This window comes from Corvus brachyrhynchos, unplaced genomic scaffold (assembly GCF_000691975.1).
Source record: "Corvus brachyrhynchos isolate BGI_N302 unplaced genomic scaffold, ASM69197v1 scaffold239, whole genome shotgun sequence".
Taxonomy (NCBI): domain Eukaryota; kingdom Metazoa; phylum Chordata; class Aves; order Passeriformes; family Corvidae; genus Corvus; species Corvus brachyrhynchos.
Window position 1 is genome coordinate 5,779,619 of NW_008246057.1, and position 13,755 is coordinate 5,793,373.

A 13,755-nucleotide genomic window follows, 5' to 3' on the forward strand; every position below is an offset into this window, starting at 1 on the left:
TTTCACCCTCCTGACACTTCTCAAGCAATAGATGAAGGGCAAAACTGAATTAGAAACCTTACAGAGCATGGTCTCACCATGAGAAGACATGGCATATGACTCAGCTCCTCTTATTTAGCATAAAATACCAGTCAAGTAGGGCAGTATGTTATTTTCCCAGAAGTCAGAAACTGTAGTTAACCTGTGAGCTTTTGTGAATGGCTTTGACTTTGCTATGGTTTTACCTTGAATCAGTTAGCTGTCGTTCAAAAATACTGCTGTGTGTTTTATGATTAGACTGCAACATAGACTCCAGCTACATGAAAAAATCTCATGCTGTTAAAAAACAATTGGTTTTTGAATGAAAATGGCCAGTTTTGTATATAATTCTTGCACTGTAGTGGATATTTTAATAAAGAATAATAGCCTGCAAAATGGAGGAAAAATTGTTATTTCCCTCCTACATGATTCTACAGGTTTTTTCCCAATTTAATCACATGCAACTTCTCCACAAGACCACCTTTGACTTAGCTTTATAACATCATTTGGATAATTACCTTTATTTATGGTATTGTTTAGAGTGCTGCAGAACTGCTGGAGGCTGGCCTTTGGAGATTGCAGGTTTGCCAAGCATTTTGACTATCCTCTATTTTTATTTTTGTTGCTGTTCTGTTAAATCATTTCGCTGCAAAATAATTTCATAGTTTCCATGTTACGGTGGCATTTCACAATGTTGCTAAAATGCTAACACATCCCTGGAATGTTATGTCAGGATAAGACATGTTCACATAGCAGGGTCAGTAGGAATTCTATCTATGTAGCAGATATTTTACTGCTGGATGATCATTAGTTACATTGTTGCAAGTTATGACTTCTTTTAATCACTTCATGTGATTTTACTGTGTATGATCTGAATCTCACACCCAGTGTTATTTGTTCGGTTTCTAAAAATATTAGTATCTGAAAAAGTTTGGACTCTGCATATAGCATGTTGCAGGTGAACAACTGACTGAAAGAATGTGACAGCAGACCCTGAGGCACCAAGGACATGCATTCATGTATGTGGAGTGCACAGTTGATTTCATATTAATTTCCTACTCTATTAGTGTTAGAAGTTTATGCCACAGTTTCACTGGGAGCAGGTGATTCTTCTATGCTTTCAGAACAAGTGGCCATGCACATTTCAGTCAATGTCTGTGTCCACAGAGAGAGAAAAAAAATGATTTGAAAAGCATTTCATTTCACTCATGCTACTTCTTTCAGTCACATTAGATTATGTGCTTTAAGACAAGTTTTTGCTGAAATGTCAATGTGCCTTTATATATCTATCTATTGAAGCATAGAACCATAGAATTATTTAGATTAGAAAAGACCTTTAAGATCATAAAGATCAGCCATTAACACGGCACTGCCAAATCCACCACTGAACTATATCCCTAAGTACCACATGCACACATCTTTTAATTATCTTCAAGAATCATGACTTAACCACTTCCTTGGGCAGCCTCTTCCAATGTTTAACAATCTGTTCAGTGAAGAAATTTTTCCTAATATCCAACCTAAATTTCTCCTGTCAGAACTTGGGGCCATTTCCTCTTGTCCTACCTCTTGCTGCTTGGCGGAAGAGACCAACTTCCACCTGGCTACAACCTCTTTTCAGGTAGTTGTAGAGGACAAATACGTTCCCCCCGAGCCTCCTTTTCTTCAGGCTAAACACTCCCAGCTCCCTCAGCTGCTCCTCATAGGACTTGTGCTCCAGACTCTTCACTTGCTTTGTTGCCCTTCTCTGGACATGCTCCAGCACCTCAGTGTTTTTCTTGTCATGAGGGGCTGAAAACTGAACACAGGATTTGGGGTGTGGTTTCACAAGTGCAGAATACAGGAGGGCAGTCACTGGCCACACTGTTGCTGATACAGGCCAGGATGCAATCAGCCCCCTTGGCCACCTGGACACACACTGGCTCATGTTCATCTGGCTGTTGACCAGCACCCCCAGGTGCTTTTCCACCAGCTTTTCAGCCCCTCTTCCCTAGTCCTTCCCTAGTCCCCTTCGGGCAGATCCTATCTGGCCCCATAGACCTGTGTGTATAAGTAGCATATCACGTCACTGACCTTTCCCCTTTAGGTAATGGAGGTTTTCATTCTGCTCCCCATCTGTATATTCCAGCTCAATTAGCTGGGTACATAAAGAACAGCTGGTCTTGCTGTTAAAGCCTGAATCAAAGAAGACATTATGTACCTTAGCCTTTTCCTCACTTTTTGTCACTATGTTTACCCACACATCCAAGAAAAGATCGAGATCCTCCTTTGCCTTCTTTTTTTTGCTGAAATATTCCTTTTTTTTTGTCTTTTATGACAGTAACCAGAGTAAGTTCTAGTTGTGCTTGGTAGTTTTAATTTTCTCCCTGCATAAGCTCACAACATCCTGCTAGTCCTCCTGAGTTGCCTGCCCCTTCTTCTAAAGGTGATACACTCTCCTTTTTTCCCTGAACTTGAGCCAAAACTCTTTGTTCACCCGGGCTTCTCTTTTCCCTGCCAGATCATCTTTTGGCACACAGGTATGGCCTGCTCCTGTGCTTTTTAGATTTTCTTCTTGAAAATTTTCAAGGCTTCTCGGATTCCTTTGACCTTCAGCACTTCCTCGCAAGGCACTCTCTCAACCTAAATAGGCCAAAGTCTCCTGTCTCAGAATTCCAAAAAGCAGTTCTGCTGAGCTCTCAGCCTTTCAGGACTATTTCCCAAGGAATTTTGTCAACCAGGCCCTATCTATCCATCTATGTATGATTCTCTCTCTCTCTCTCTCTCTCTATCTATCTTGTCTCACAGGCAGAGTTTCTTGCCGCCAAATTCTGCACACCTGTGGAAGCAGAGAACCAGTCAATTCCTGTCTCCATAATATTCTACAAGATTACTCCAGGAGGAGAATCAAGAGCTTATGCAGCACAGATCTCATGGAAAACCTATTTCTCTACAAGGAAACTATTCTTTAAGCTAAAAATAATTACAGTGCCAAAGTATTAAATTATTGTAGCATTTTTAGCGACTACAACTAAATCAGCTAAGTATTCTGGATCAATTTTTCAAAATTTATCTCATGTATAAATTCACTCAACAAGCTCCTACATTCTGTAAAGCTATAAGCAGAGAGCATAGTCTGTTAAATGAAGACATGCAGACAACAAATCTTCAGCTATGGATTATATTCAAAAGCTGACAAGTAAAACACCATTTTGAGGGATAAGTGTTATTTTTCCTGTATTGAGTCTTAAGCCAGGTCAGACAAATAGACTCAATCTTATTCTACGACTTTTCTATCAAGTATTTCCTTAAATGTGATTATTCTGGCTTTTCAGTGGAATGCAGCAGGATAAGGAGAAGCTTAAATATCATCTCAACACATCATTATCCTTCCTTCTGGCAATTGGTAGATGTATAGAACCAAAATAGTGCAAAACCAGCAAAAAGTGTTACAGGATGCTGAGAATCTTCTTTCTTAAGGATGAAAAAACGAAATGGTCTCAGTACTCTCATTTTATGCAGAATATTGTAAACAGAGACTTCTATCCCTTCATCAGAAGAATTTTAGCATGGAGACAGTTTTAGAAAGTGTTTTTCTCATTTTTGTAATTTGGTTTGGATAAATCTTCCTAAACACAGACAAGACCTGCTCTTGTGTCATTGAGTGATTTATATTTCTCAAGCTTCACCTGTGTTTTTCAGAACCTTCTATAGTCTTGTGTTTTGCAATAATCGTCCTCTTTCTTGTTTTTTTCCCCATCTAGTTCCTACTTTCCTCTATGACTTTTTCTACAGATTTGTCATTTCTCTTCTTCCATTTTATATGGGAAGTGAAATTCCACAGAGGCGACACCTGGAAGTCACCAAAAACTTTATATATGGATAGACTATAACTCTTTTTTCCTAAGAGTATCATCCATACACAAAGCATGAATGTGTGCAATTGGCTGACAATAAAAAATAGGAAAGCAATATAGAAAACTAAAATATGTTTCCTAATCCAATGCAGATTTATTATTTTATTATTTTATTATTCACCTCTTTGACTAGTTGTTTGTATTCAGCATTAATGGTTATGCTTGAAAGCAGAAAACTGATAGTCTACCATAATCCTTCTGTGCTATTTAAGCAAGAAGAGGCAGCTGCATGTTTTAACTGAATATATTTTGGCATTAGTTGTGTTAAAATGAATGTGTTTCTGCAGCTACAATGGCCACATAAAATCAATTATCTACATACTCTTCTTATTTAAGCAATATGTTGTCCCAAATGCATTTCACAGTAAGAACACTCTGTAATGCACAGGTGAAGGCAAGAGATGTTCATAAAAATAAGCCATGAAAAAGCATCAAAAGAGTATTTTCCACATACTGCTCTTTCTCAGGTAATAAATATCTCCATGAATTATTTTATTGTATGAATATTATACCTGTTATCGATCTACCTATTAGTGTAATATAGCTGTATATATATGTGTACGTGTGTGTGTGTTCACACAGGTTAAAGGAGAAACGCATGTAGAGTATTTTATTTAAAGGCTAGTGAAAATAATAGATCAGTAGAACATTAGGGCTTTTCTAATACATGTTTTAAAAGTCGAAACATCCCAAATCTCTTTCTATTCAAATATATTTTAAAAACCTAGAGGAAAATAATAATCCATCTTTGGTGTTATCTCATTAATTAATACCTGAGGATAATCTAGTTCCTAAGAAAGGACAATTATTCAAAAGTGGGAGAAATAATTACTTCTTGAAAGTTCAGGGAGTGATGGTATAAATATTTGTAGAGAAATTGCCTGTCCACAGTGTTTATGGATGTGGGGCTAGAAAATCTCCTTCATTTTCCACTTTGCTTTTCTGTTCATGACTCAGTCCTTTAATTAGGATGTTTCTGGCGGCATTAGCAATACTGGAAAGCCAGTGACGCAATAAATCATATGGAACAGAGAGATAGAAGCAAGAGAAAAGATAAATAATTTGGGAAAAAAAACATAGCAACCACATATGTCCAATAAATCATTATAAGGTAGAAACCTGAGCTTTGAGGGGAAGGAAAGGGCAGCAACAAACATAGTCCTTCCCCTTCCTTCAGATGGATTCTGGGGATATTATTATATACCTGGAAAAAGATTTTTAATGAAACTATATTACAGAAACTCCTCTAATGCAAAGATTATAGTTTTTCATATCCCCAAGTAATATCATAAAATCACAGAATCACAAAATTTTTGGTGTTGGAAGGGACCTTAAAGATCATCTAGCTGTAACCCCTTTGCCATGGGCAGGGACACCTTCCACTAGGACCAGATTGCTCAAAGCCCCATCCAATGACCTTGAAAACTTCCAAGGATGGAACATCCTCAGCTCCTCTGGACAGCTTCTTTCTACTGCCTCGCTAACCTTTGAGTAAAAGGTTTCTTCCAAACATCTGATTTAAATCTCTGGTTCCCCCTTGTCCTACCACTATATGTCCTTGAACAAAGTTGCTCTCGCTCTTTTTTGTAAGCCTCCTTCAAGTACTGGAAGGCCGCAATGGGGTCTCTCTAGAGTCTTCTCCAGTCTGAAGAACCCCATCTCTCTCGTCTTCCTAGGAGAGGTGCTTCAGCCCTCTTTTGTCTTCATGACCTTCCTGTAGACCCACTCTAACAGGTCTAAGTCCTTTTTGTGCTAAGGTCTCCAGACGTGGATGCAGATCTCCAGCTGAGGTCTCATGAGAGTGGAGCAGAGGATCAGAATCACCTCCGTCAACCTGCTGACCAGTCTGCTTTTGAGGCAGCCCAGGACGCTGTTGATTTTCTGGGGTGTGAGTGCTCACTGTTGGCTCATGTCTGACTTTTCATCCACCAGAACCCCCCAGTCCTTCTCCACAGGGCTGCTCTCAGTGAGTTCTTCTCCCAGTCTGTATTCATGTCTGGAATTCTCCTGCCCCAGAAGCAGCACTTTGCACTTGGAACTTGTTGAACTTCATTAGTTTCTCGTGGATCCAGCTCAAGCTTTTCCAGCATCCCTTCTTTCTGTTGTGTCAACTTCTGGAAGGTTCATATAATCAGCAAAATTGTTGAGGGTGCACTTGATCTCATTGTCTGTGTCATTGATAAAGATGTTAAAGAGCACCAAAGACAGAGAGCCCTGAGGGACACTCAACACAACCTCCACCTGGACACAGAGCCATTGATCAGAATGGTCTGGCTGTGTCCATTCAGTCAATTCCTTATCCACTCAACAGTTCACCCTTCAAATCCATGTTTCTCCAATCTGGAGATAAGGATGTCATGTGGGACTGTGTTGAATACCTTATGGAGTTCTAGGTAGAGGGCATCAGACAGTTGTCCCTTATCAGCTGTTGCAGTCACTCCATCATAGAAGACCATAATGGTTAATGTGGAGTAACTTAATATCAAGTCAAAATCCTTTCATCCTACAAGACGTGAATACACTGTACATCCAGCAATAAGATTGCAAGTTGTTGTCAAGTAGGACCTATATTTGCATATGTTTTCATACTGGTCATGCTCTCTTTAAAATTGGTTGGGTTTGTAATATTTGCCAATTCATAGTATTTGTAAAACGTGACATGCCAGCTTGCGACATGAACAAAGATGTTATTATAAATAAATAAATATCTTTATTTCCATCTGTACAGCACTTTTGTCTGAGTTAATATCCATTATCTCCTATCCTGAATCAACTTCATCTTCTCTGACTTCAGGCACCTACAGACATTCCTAAATTAGGCTCTTGGTTGCCATAGGTTCTTTGCTTATGATACTGATGAGAAAGAGAGGCATTCGCAGAGGAAAATACCTTGTCTATGATCTGAATCTCTCCCTGGATATTCCTCTCTCTCCTTGCTGAGTACACAGGGAGAATCCATTACCTATGCTTTTAAGTGCAATGCCTGGAATTAGGTGGAATGAATCAGGACCCCTGAGCCTTTTCTTTCACAGTTACGATACTTTATCTATTTGTCCTACACAATCAAAAATTCTCTGCAAAAGGGACTGTATCTTGTCTTTTCATATCAAATAGCCTGGAAAAATGTTTTAAAAAGACAATATATATATATTTTTAAATGCATTTTGGGGTTGTATGAGTTACATACTTCAGAGACACCATTTTCATTTGCGCTTATCAGTAAGTCTGTACTTTGAGAAACACATTCTCCATTTAGTTGATAGTTTTGACTTAAAACCTTTCAATGACTTTAGTCAGAACAAGACTGGACACTTTTCATTACATTCACATTTTATTCAATCAGCTGTGGAATAGTTGTAATTTTGGTTTATTAGATTTGGTGAACCTGAATTGGAAAAGGATGACAAAGCAAGCTGAATTTTCTGTGTGTTTTTAAACTCATTACATGCAATAACTTTTGTTGTAGAAACATTACAATATTTGAGGATCTGAGATCTCATCAATCATTTACACCTGGTGTCTTTGACAATGCTTGATTAAAAAATACCCAAACCCAAACAAACAGAATTATTATGATATACAGCATTTTAGAAAGAAAATCTATCTAAATTAGAGACTTTATTTTTTAATATATATCCTTTTACTACTGTTGACATTCATCAGGTTTTGCAACCTGATTTCTCAGGTGCAAGTGCATTGATCCCTACTGTAGGTCTTTGCTCTATTTATGGCACAGCAGAGCTTTTCCATCCTAATGCAGAGGTGTAAATCTACACTCTTAACATTCAAGACTAATTCAGACACTAAGCTATATCCTACTCTTCTCAACAAGGTGTTCTTTTTGAGCAAAAGTCTTTTTAGATTAAATTTACATGGAAAGAGTTTTGTCTTTATGGAACACTAGGGTGTTCACCAGTGTATTTTACAAAAATGTCATAAAGGTAGAAATGTTACAACCACTTGTAGTGATATGCTATATATTTAATTTTTTCTTAAAGCCTGCCATGCAGTCCTGTTAGTGCTGTCATCCATAATTAAAATGTGTGATGAGGTTTGAACTCTAAATTCCACCAAATATGTTATATAAGCCTGAATTCAAAAGGCTCTTTATCATGGTCAAAGAGATAATAATGTCGCAGTTCATAGGAAAAGTCTTGCTGGAGCAAGCTGGATAATTCTGTAGAGTAATCTCTAAAGGCCATGTAAAATTTAAGTCTTTAACAGTCTTGAAGGAAACTGTTTCTTTCTGATAGCAAATACCTGTGATCTTTTAAGGCCAGTTAAAAGACTTATTGTTTAACTTGTCTTGATGACATTATTTCAGGCTGCTTTGTTATAAATTCCATAAAGGCCTTATAGACTGATTTACATTTTTAAGGTTATCTTGAAACTTTTTAAAAATAAATTCTGAATTATGTTTGGTAATCTCTCCACAAAGTTTTTAACAATACATCTTTATTGAGTCCAGCATGAATGTCTCACCAGTCAAAAATTTTTTAAATAAGAAGGGCTAAGGAGATATTTGGTTGAAACTTACTATGAAAGGTATTAATCTGGACTTTCTGCATCCAAGACAAAACAAGAGGGAGCAGTGAATTCATAACAGGACTTAGCATATGCACTTCTCTAAAATAAAAACACCTAATTCTACAGTACCAAAACACAGAAGACCCGATAGCTTGAAATATGTTTTTGTTTTTAACAAAAGCTTGCATTCTGAAGAATGCAGCCAATTCAGTCTGAAAAGTCTATCAGCTAAAAAGATGTGCATAGCTAGACAGTGGCTTTGTGGTTGCTGTGTTGAGATTTTTATTGCAGCAATATGATCTTCATGCAGATTTTATCATATCCTCTGGAATTTAAGAAGTCAGTGAAAATTTTGGAGTGGCCAGCTCAGGGGGCTGCAAAATCAGCCTGAAGAATGTAAAAAGGTGTGTACATCATATTTTTAAGTTGGTGGAAAGTGAGACTTACATAATATAATTGCAATATTATTTGAAAACAGCAGGAAAATAATACGACTCAGCTAAAGAAAAATGCAGTTGGAAGAAGAATATTAGGGTGAAAGAAACAGAGTGAGTTCACACCCTCTTGTCTCAGGCTCCCACCTAGATCTCAATCTGCTTCTCACACTGCAGCTTGCGAATCGAGCTACCTGCTCCAGGTGTATTCCTCTCAATGACAAATTTGGGAGTACTCACTGAATCTTGGTAAATTATTATCAGTTCACAAAAAACCTTATTTTTAAAATGTAATAATGCATTTTGGAGTCAGGATGAGGTGGCAGCAGTCAGAATCTTGCATGCTAATGCAAAAAATACTGCAGTTCAAAGAAGTTTAAGGTGAAAAATTATTATCAATTTCATAGAATACAGGACATTTTATTAAGAAGAAACACATTAGCATTTTAGAAGAATTACTGTATGTCCCACTTGTTTCTTTTTTGTACCTGTTCATATTCCTCCAGAGGAAATGCACTCCAAGAAATTTTGTGGAAACTTCGGGTGAGTCCCACCAATAAACTGTGTCAATCCATACTAGGCAATTAACTGGTATATTTAACATGTTTTATCTCTGGAGAAGGTCTGCGTTTCACACCTATTAGTTAATTAACTGGCCCATTAGTTGAACTGACACCAATTTAAGGGGTTGAAAAGACAGCTTTCCTTTCACTTGCAAGTACTTTTCAAAGTCAGACTGTGGTATATGTATAATTAAACAACAATTTTTGCCATGGATTTTTGGGAACAAGCTTTACCTCTAAGGAAGAGCCTTTGATTTACTAGGGTCAATGCATAAGTTGCTAATCAAGCCCCTTAAGTTTATTCTGTCTGAGAGTAAAACATTGAAGGCTATAGAGTAATGTACTTTTTAATGTTGAAGGCCTAGAGGAGACTGGAGAGTATACAAAGGATTGAGCTTCCACCCAGCCTCGCTTTGAATTTATAAATTATTTTTCTATTCTCTGAGCTTAAAGTCTTCTTACAAAGATTCTCTAGGACCTAATATTTGCAGGATTAAAATAAGAATGTCTTATAATTAGGGTGTTAATATTTTTTGTATTTGTGCACAATTTAGTCCTTTTTGAGATGTGTTTGAAAGCAATTTTAATTCACAAGCTACTTTTTACCTCAACCTATCCCTTTAAACATTTTCTTCCACGGCACATATTTTAGTCAGCTACTTTCCCAGAACTGTGGAAAACTTCTATGAACCTTTGGTAACATGTTTCAGGCTATACCAGATTGAGGAGAATCACATTTCAGCCAATAAACCTGTAGTAGACATTTGAGATTTTTACAATTCACCTTTTCTGATGATGATGTCTATCAGGTCCTTTAGAACAAACTGGCATCTTGACGATCAGTCCAGATTGTATTCTAAATGAAACGGGAGTAGTTGGTATCCAGATAAATAAGGGCAAGGGTGGGTAGATAAATACTGCCTTTGAAACAATTCTGGGTTTTGCAGCCACTCTTAAAATTTTTATTGATTAACCTCAGCTAAATGACTGTACAGCATTGTGACCGTATCTCAGTCTTCAAATTTCTGAATCTTGGGTATGAAAAGATATTTCAGGAAAAAAAGCAGAAAGTTACTGCAGAATTTTTCTATTTTTTAAGTTCATCAAACTCAATTCAAAGCTTGTAAATGGAATTTGTCTTGGCTTGCATATATGGTATGGCTGATGTAGATATGTTTTGAAGTGACTGCTTTTCTAGTTCACAGCATGGTACTGTGATAATGTTCTAGTCAAAATTTTAGTGTGTTTTCTCTGATATGATTATATGCAAATATGTAGAGTGACTGTATATAGACATTGGGAAAATCATTTATAAAACTGATCAGTATTCAATATTGTTAAGATGACATCTGCTTGTTCACATGGCATTCTTTCTGTAGTATGTCACCAGAATACAGCTCTTTAGACTAGATCTGGATTTAGGGAAGTTTATCAGAAAATTGTGGGCTGCGCTCAGAAGTTATAGAAACATGTATAGCTCTAGCAAAAATTATATAGATTTACACAGTTTAAGAATATTTCTGTGCCTCTATTAGGAAGCTAGTATATATGGTACAGAAACCTCTTAGTGAAATAACCCTCTCATCACACTTACCTGATCATATCTTTGTTTGTTTGTCTGCTTATTTAATTAATTTAACCATTCTGAAGGATGGAATAAATCCTACCATCCTGAACAGGGAGGCTATTACTTTGTGAATAAATGGTATTGCCTCTAAATACTTCTGGGAAAGTGAGCACTCTCGTGTGTGCTGTAGCACAGAGCTTCATACTGATAAGACTTGAAGTATGACAAGAGATTGCAATTTCTGTCTAACACCACATTTTCAAAGATGGTGCAACACATTTGAGTGAGAAATAATTTGGTTTTTATGCTATTTCTATCCTGAAGCTCTCTTCAAAAGAGACAAATTGTGATAAATAATGTGGGGTGGTGTTCTCTTGTGACTGATAGCAAAAAATCAAGTTGTTTCACTTAGGTGCTCACTGTGGAATTGAACTAGGCTTACCAGAAGTAAGACAAACATTTTACACGTAGTCATCCAGCCCTGCTGCTCAGTCTAGAAGCTCTGTTTTTAAGTTACAGCCACCCCCACTACTCAATAGGTTCCACTTTTTCCTTTCAGGGAACTGGTAATTAGGAGAAGTACAGTTATTGTAAGGTAATTATATGTTCTAAAACTAATGTGCTTATGTGAACCAGAGGGTAGCTTACCATGTGAGCATTTGATAAGGAAACAGGTGCTTAAAAGATTTAATGGGTTTGTAGCCATCTGTAGTGATTAATGATGTTTAAGAACCTCACTGCAACTCATAATATCATCATAAATGAACACTGGGGCTTTTCAGTTCCAAAAAAGAAGTGTAAATGATTCTTAGATTTTCCTGCTCAAATCCCTTTTGCTTGGTTACAATTTTGTATTCCAAAGGGCAATGAATAATTGAACTTTCCTGAAAGCAATAAAGAAAAAACTCCTCCCTCTAACTTTTCTCCATTCCCACCTTTTTACCACAAGGTAGAATGAAGTATGTTTTTCCACATACAGAATAGAAAATTAGAGCAGATTTTCCTTCTTTATAAACAGTTTTTTGCATCTCATTTCTCTTACTAATCAGAAGCCTGGATTGAGCCATTTCTCTTCCTTACACCGTATAGAAATGTTGCTCCTTTTGATATCAGGAACCAAATTCACGCTGTGTCCAGATACTTCTCCCTGCCTGGACATGGAGAGCCAAGTGCAAGTAAAAGAAACTGCCCTGCCTGTGACTGAGAAGTGGTTATGACTGAATAGCATTAAGCTATGCATTGTATTATACAGGCAGATTATCCAGTCCCTGTATTTTAAGGGTGATGTCCCAAGATATCATAGAATCAGTCTAACAGAGTATATAATTTTTTTCCCATAAATTGTCATCCAACCAGCAATTGAGATGTATAATTTTAACTCCAATTTTTCACATGTTTGCGCGACCTGTAACCAATCTAGTTTAAGTACTCTTGAAAATATGTCACTACTGCTTCCAGATGTGCCTCGTGCCATGTGACTCATGTGGCCTAAAGCCAGTGACTCTGAAGTGTCACCTGCTATGTCAGCTAACTGACAACAGCAGCCAGATCATCCTGTAATACAGCAGAGCCATTGATAGTAGCAGGCTGTAAATTTGTACACCCAAGGGACTGAGGCCTGGTAACCTTGCTGTGCCTGAATTTTTCTTGACCTACTTGCATCTTTGTTTCGCTTGGTTTAGTTATGATGGCAGTTTGTCTTATTTATCAGGTGGCAGTGGTTTTACTTTTTGTTATGTGATAAAACTAATCTGCACACCCACAAAAGAACACAGAGGCACAGTGCAGGTGGGGGAGTCTATCCTGGCTGTTTCCAGTTTGCTCCCAGGTCCATCTCTAGGGATCCTTTAGCCCATCAAAATCTCATCTCACAAACCCAGAGAACAAGAACACAATGGCAGAGGTCCAAGGAACCCAAATTCAGAACTCAGACAAAGGGAAGCCCTGTACATGCCCCTTTCAGCAGAGCCTCAGCCCCACTGACCCAGTGTGAAACTCATTGTGAGGAGTCACTGGGACCAGATCTCCATCTCACCTTTTGAAGTAAGGGAGTTGCTGCCAAGGGGTGTGGGAAACAGTATGGGAAGCAGGGAATGATGTTGGGATTGCCCAATATTTATGAAGGCATGTTTAGGAGAGAAAAGGGAGAGGTTTGGGTGATTTGGGGAGAAACAAATAGAGGGAAATAGAGGGACGAGGGAAGAGTTTATTTCCATGTAAGCAAGGACTGGTCATTTCCTGGGCCTAATCACTGCAGTCTGCCCTGTCTCCTTGTTAAATTCCTTCAATTATTTTCAAGTAAGAGGCTCTTTACTCCATGTGCAAGTGTGTGTATGGGTATGTGGTGTCAGCTGGAGTGAATGCAGGTGTGCAAGTGTAGGATTATTAGTGAAGATCAAGCTGAATGAGCCAGCAGGGAGTGGCTTGGGATTAAGGGGGGATTGTGGCTTTCTGAGGGCCAGCTCTGTGTGCGAGAGAGCATCTGTGGCTCTCTAAGAGTGAGAGAACAGAGATGTCATCTATGGAACCAGAGAATGTGTGTGTGTGTGTGTGTGTGTGTGTGTGATGGTCTGCACCAGCTACCGGAATAGGAATATGGTACTGTGACCGTGGGGGTTCACATGTCCAGGTGTTAGCAGTTGGTAAGACTGGGATCTAGGGACAGCAACTGGTCAGGCTGGATGTAATAGGCCAGCTGCTTGAGGGACTCACACTGTACATATGCAGAGAGAGAGGATATATATTTCTGA

The 13,755-nt window shown here is 38.1% G+C and overlaps 1 long non-coding RNA gene across 2 annotated transcripts in view; it reads right to left on the reverse strand.

The window, feature by feature from the left end:
• Positions 1–13,755, reverse strand: part of LOC108449554 — a 63,160-nt gene that overhangs the window by 22,703 nt on the left and 26,702 nt on the right. Inside the window, exon 1 of one of the 2 annotated variants that reach the window (XR_001865758.1) lies at positions 537–1,682. The exons of the other annotated variant lie outside the window; for it this stretch is intronic. This is a non-coding gene — a long non-coding RNA (uncharacterized LOC108449554). Of the gene's footprint in view, positions 1–536; positions 1,683–13,755 lie in introns of those variants that run through there. 2 annotated transcript variants of the gene reach the window in all.